Genomic DNA, 6,000 nt, shown 5'->3' on the forward strand with positions numbered 1-6,000 from the left:
GTCCTCTCCTTATTTTTTTTCTAGGGCAAATGACCTTATGTACCAGAAGATGGGTACCATAAGCAGGCCGGAGGGCAACTACCCAACCCTGGTGCCTAGTGGGCACCTAGATGGCCCCCTCTGGTATTTCTTGTGTCTAGTATTTTTTATATATTTCAAAATAATTCTCTGCAAAATAGGTATCTCTGGCATAGCTTTTTCAGGTCCAGAATTCCAGGTGTCGGTAATCTCCCTCTTTGTGTAAACCTTGCATATTATGAGATAAAAGGCATTAGAATTACTAGTCGTCAACCCGTGCATTCACACGGGCTAGTTTATTGAATGTAGGATGTGAATATTTCATATTATGAACTACCTTGTAACTTCTATTCAATTCTCATTGGTCGTTTACATCCAATTCATCCATGGACGTCTCCAAGCGGAGGTACTATTTGGCCCCTAAGCTTCATTAATTAATACCATATATTTTTGGAATGCAAGATGTGAATATTTCATATTAAGAACTACCTTTTAAGTTTTGTCCAATTCTTATTGGTCGTTCGCATCTGATTCATCGATGGACCATTTCCAAGTGTAGGAACTATCTAGTCCCTAAGCTTCATTAAGTAATATCTTGTTTTTAAACAATTAATTAATTAATACCTTGTTTATTCTGTAATCATCATCCATGGATCTTCCAGACTTAACCATATATCTAGGAAACCACATTCTTCATTGTATATTTCTGATTTTTTGGCACATATGTTCGTTATTACTTTTTTATCAATTGCCTGGTACATAAATTTTCTGCAAGATATTAATTGATGTATACAATTTATAAGTTACATGACTTATGATTATTTAGTCTAATTGTTTTGAGAAAAAAATATAGTAGGCTAAACCCCAACTGTGACTCGTTTTCTATTAATATGATGGATAAGGTACATGTGTATATGTACAGGAGGTGAAGAAAAGAAATTACATGTCTTACTATACGTGACCCCTCCTTTAGGCTAGGTTTTGACGTCTTTGTGATGATACAAAAATGCTTCTTGGAACTGAATAGGTACGTCTCTATATTAGCACCTTTGTTATCAAAGATGATTCTATGATTCCATATAGACCAACACCCACTAATCATGATCTTATTGAAACATATGATGTTCTTCCTGTTCTTTGCTTCATTGAGCATATCAGTGTCCCATCCAATACCCAGATTCCACCCAAAAAATCTAACTGAATGCACATGAGAAAATGAAGGTACATCATAGTTTCATTTGTGCCTTCCTCATATAGAACACAATTTTTATAACCAACAAAAAAATATCTCTTCATCAGATCTCTATTGTGAAGGCTCTCCTGTATAAGAAGCCAGAAGAATTTTATTGTTTGCATAAGCAAGAAGATTCCATATCCATTTGCATGGTGCTGGGGTAGGTTGAGGATCACCAATAAAGGTTTGGTTCTGGTACATTACTTTCCATTACCCAAGTTATATGACCAGCTCTCATATTGCATAGCATCATTCTCAATGTTCAAACTCTGTATAACTCATGTAGCTGTAGCTGTTGGACAACAATGGGTAACACATGGATGTGAAATCATTCATAAATATCAGTGTCATCATGTAATGTAGCTTTTTTATGATCTTTAGCATATGAGTGCAACTCGAGGAAGGTTCTAAAGTGGTTGATCCTGCCAAATGTTACGCCATGACAGAATTGACTCTAATTCATGGTCAGAGTTACATCTCAAAAATTATAAACAGCCTCTTTTTGAAGTTGGGGGTAGTAAAATATTGCACACTACCTATAATCAAGAAAAGCCAATTGAGAACCTAACAAATGCACGTGACTTTACTTAATACATCTATAAAGTTGATGAGATGATAAAGTACTAAAAGTCGAACATTTGTTTGGTGGAAAAAAATATCAAAAGAGCATCAGTGAATTTTATAGAAATTTAGTTTCTGTAGTAAGCCGTCTCCTGGCACTTCTTATTTTGTGGCAAAACTCAAGTGTCATCACTGAAATAGAAAGTATTTCCAAAATATTGCTAGACTTGCATGTAAACAACCATATATTTGTAATAAACAAATAATGAACCATGTAACTGCGTACACATTAATTTCGCAATTAGTACATTAGTGAATATATTTCATAGTAAGGACTTACTAACGGAGCTCAAGTGTCCAACCACAAGTTATTACAATACAGAGATTATTATTAACAACAACACCTTCTGTAGAGTAAAGTGGACGTTGCAATGAGAACTACCATATATACACACTGATTTCTTTTCAGTCCAACAATTTCATCTGCATGTAAATAGAGCAAAATACAATGAATCATGTGTCCCCATAAGTATTCTCTCTGCCATCCAAAAACATAGTACGTCGAACTACTATGAATGTACGATCTAACAAAAGGTGTGCTCTGCAGTAATGGACTGGAACCTCACCAATACCTTTCAAAACTGAAAATCCTTGCAATCATCATGCTCTTAATCCTAACGCAAAGGCGTTGTTCGGTAGCTCTCCGCTCCGAAGCACCGCGCCGGAGCGAAGCGGCCCGCAACCCATTTTCTAGGAGTCGCCCAAGCATCGCTCCGCGCGCTCCCGGAGCTGGATGACTGCCGAACAGGGCTAAAGTCTTAGGAAATTACAGATATTCACAACATAAAAACAGAGGCGAAAATCATATGTTGATATGTTGTCATGCTTGCAAAGTTTTAATATGAGGACATCATATAATTGTAGTAGATCTACAGAACTGCTAACGGAGCTCAAGTGTCCAACCAAAACTTATTACAATATAGAAATTATTATTACAGCAATGCCTTGTGTAGAGGCAAGTGTACGTTGCAATGAAAATCACCTTATATACACACAGATTTTTTTTCTAGTCCAGCAATTTCATCGGCCTGAAAACAAAACAAAATACAGTGAATCATGCGTCACCATCAGAATCCTCTCTACCAACCAAAACGTAGTACATCAAACTACTATGAATGTATGATTGAACCAAAGGTGCGCTACATATATATACTGATATCTTGTGATGCTTGCAAAGGTCTGATTTGAGGACATCATATAATTGTAGTAGATCTACAGAACTGCAAGGTAAGTACAAAATTAGGCATGTTGTGCAGCTTTCTCTGTAGAACCATACTAACACCTTGGAACACCTGAAGTTAAAATGCTCACAAAGATGGTGGCTCTTATAATCCTGAGTAGTGGACTATCAGCAAAATAAAGGGAAATCACAGAAAAACTAATAAATTATAAGCTTCACAATCTGATTTTCTAGATACAGATGATAAATAAAACAAAGTGTAATTGCAAACCTAATTAGATAAATATGGGAAACGATAATAAAAATCGTTGTCCACGGCATCGATGAACATATCGGGCAACCTACATAACAACATAATTCAATGGTACTCCCCACAGAAAAAAAACATAATTCAATGGTACAGATAAGGTTTTAAAATATCTGAATCACATACAAATAAGGAAGCGACAATGGTGTCTACATCTATTGTACTTGGTCAGGGCATACTAAAACTCCCATAATCAAATCCTTCAAAACCAAGAGTGACAGTAGTTGATAAATCTGACATCCACGTTGTTGCAAATTACTTTCTTAAACATTCCCGAGTACAACTAAGTCGAATGTACATGCAGCATATCCAAATCATATCAGTCTTGTTCCCATACAAAGCATCACATCCGCAGCCCATGCAAAAACTGCAGGAAGAGAAACGAAGTAACCAAAACGATGTTCAGTAGATGTGGGGAACTCACAGCTTCTTTTTCTCAAGCAGTCAACTTTTCCTCATTGAATGGAGGAGGCACTCAATGAGCAGCATTTGCTGGGAAGTTGTGAGCACTTTGTTAGATAAGTGTGTCTTGCCGTTAAACTGTATCACCGGAGCCGAGTACGGAGCGCGGGTAACATTCCAGTGGGTATGTATGCACACATTATTTCCCAGTTGGAGACAAAGCAAACATATGTGAGAGTTCCTTTGTGTTGACTTTAATATCAATGCAGAGCATAACTGCTACATTACCCAACAATGACATGATTACTCCTAGTTGATAGCACCAATTATTTCACACGCCATTCTATTTAACCTAAAATTGTCAAAAAGGGCATTGAAATTTAGTAGTTGTCAGTCGTAAGTTGTAACGCAGAATTGGCAGAAAATCAATCCCCATACTTATAGAAAGTGCAACAGCAATGACACTCAATGCTTTAGTAGTTGTCATGTGCCATTGCTTTTACAAAACAATTGCCCGCAAAAACATTCAGATTTACGACAGAAACCGTCAATACTCTAATAGTTGACAGAGAGCTTCGTTGTCAAGTGTTTCACAATGTAACTATCTAACTGAAAGAGGATAAGAAGAAGAAAGTTCATCAGAAGTCAATTCTCTTACCTACAACGGCCAGGACATGCCAGCTTGGCAAGGTACTTCCTTAATCAGGAGATTGTGGCAGAGCAGCAACAAAAGAAATCAAGAAAAGATATTAATCTTGCCATATAGGGTCCCTGGCATGTTTTGCCCATACGAAAATTGATTTAGGAGTGCTTAAACAGCGGCATGTTGACAACTGACATTAGGCTCCTTCATGTTTATGTTTGTTTAGACAACATGTTTCTTAATTTATAAACTCACCTGAGGAGCATAGTTATGCCCCGACCGATCTCGGACATCCATAGGTTGTACTGTAGGTGAGAAGATTCTAGATTGAATCCCTTGAGCGCGCAACACTATCTGAAGGGGTGACTGAAAAAAATTGAACCCGAATCTGAAGTTAATGTGGATTCAAGTATACACCAGAAAGAAAACAAATTCAGAACAAAAACTGTGGGAAAACGAACCTGATCCAGAGGAAGAAAATAATCTTGACACAATAAGCTCCTTGATTACACGGGATCCATGCCTCAACTTGGTTTTGAGAGAGACGTGGATTTGTTTTTCAACTGGGGGAGGGATAGAGTACAGATTAGAGGAAGCGAAGGTGAAGGTAGGTATTTTAGGGCTTCCTTGTACAACCATGAAAGGATCTTTTCGGTTTCTTCTACATCCATGAAAAAATTATGGGCCTTCTGATCACTTGCTCTTCTACCTGTTAACAAACTAACTAAGGCACCATGATTTGAAAAAACAGAACTATCTAATCACCATTGCAAAGCCAAAGGATAGTAGTATTGACTCAGCTCCTTGCCAAACCCAAGTTCGTGTGTGCAGGAGAGGAGATTCTGCCCACTAACATGGCAATCCAGTGGCACTCCATCTAGCGCACCCACAAATCCATTACACGGTCCATAAGAGAACTTCAGAGATGAAAATTACCTTGCCGAGCAACCACTCAGAACATGGCCGAATTTGCTATGCGGAGCGCGATCTTCACCGGGTACATCCATGCCTCAGCGGTCTGGTGAGTGGAGGGGTACAACAGGGAACCATTGTTGTAGCTTATAGGCGACCAGCCGCGTCGCCACCACACGACCGGAAGCATCCGCCGCAGCGTGCTGGTCCAAGAGAGAGGACTAAGGCGAGAGATGGTTAACGGTGGCGATGGAAGCGGTGGGATGCGACATAGAGTGGATGTGGTGGGCAGCGACGGCAGATGAGACAGGGAGCGAAGACGACGGTGGGGAGCCGGGCGGCGGCGCGATCCATGGCAAGCTACGGGTGTGGTGGTGGCCTTCAGAAGGTTAGGGATATGGGAGGAGTTCTTTTTTTAGCAACCATGGTGGAAGGACCATGGGCCTTCTTTTTTAACAACCCTGATGAAAGGACCGTGGGCCTTCGGTGTTTTTTGACCGACTTAAGCACGCCATTAAGCAAAAGTTACATGTGTTAATCTTCGCCATAATAACTCGGTCCCACCAGAGATGAACGGCTCATAATTTCTAATTAACATGGTAATTTCTAGGGAGTCTGTAATTAGTATAGGTATAGATAGATAGATAGATAGATAGACTCCACAAAGTGTTATATTGAATAAA

General features: G+C 39.0%; 1 long non-coding RNA gene across 7 annotated transcripts; it reads right to left on the bottom strand.

Annotated features, from left to right (window-relative positions):
• Positions 1-2,047: 2,047 nt before the first annotated feature.
• LOC123115208 (uncharacterized) lies at positions 2,048-5,729 on the bottom strand. 7 transcript variants are annotated; one of them, XR_006456594.1, is made up of 6 exons: positions 5,342-5,729; positions 5,042-5,114; positions 4,867-4,968; positions 2,856-4,771; positions 2,446-2,610; positions 2,048-2,296 (listed from the first exon to the last, which is right to left on the bottom strand). It is a non-coding gene; the product is annotated as an uncharacterized lncRNA (long non-coding RNA). The 7 variants fall into 7 exon arrangements; XR_006456591.1 differs by having other exon boundaries at positions 2,856-2,901; positions 3,785-4,771; positions 4,867-5,114; XR_006456592.1 differs by lacking the exon at positions 5,042-5,114.
• Between the last annotated feature and the right edge of the window lie 271 nt (positions 5,730-6,000).

The sequence above is a fragment of the Triticum aestivum genome, chromosome 1B (genome assembly GCF_018294505.1).
Source record: "Triticum aestivum cultivar Chinese Spring chromosome 1B, IWGSC CS RefSeq v2.1, whole genome shotgun sequence".
NCBI classification, from domain to species: Eukaryota; Viridiplantae; Streptophyta; class Magnoliopsida; order Poales; family Poaceae; genus Triticum; species Triticum aestivum.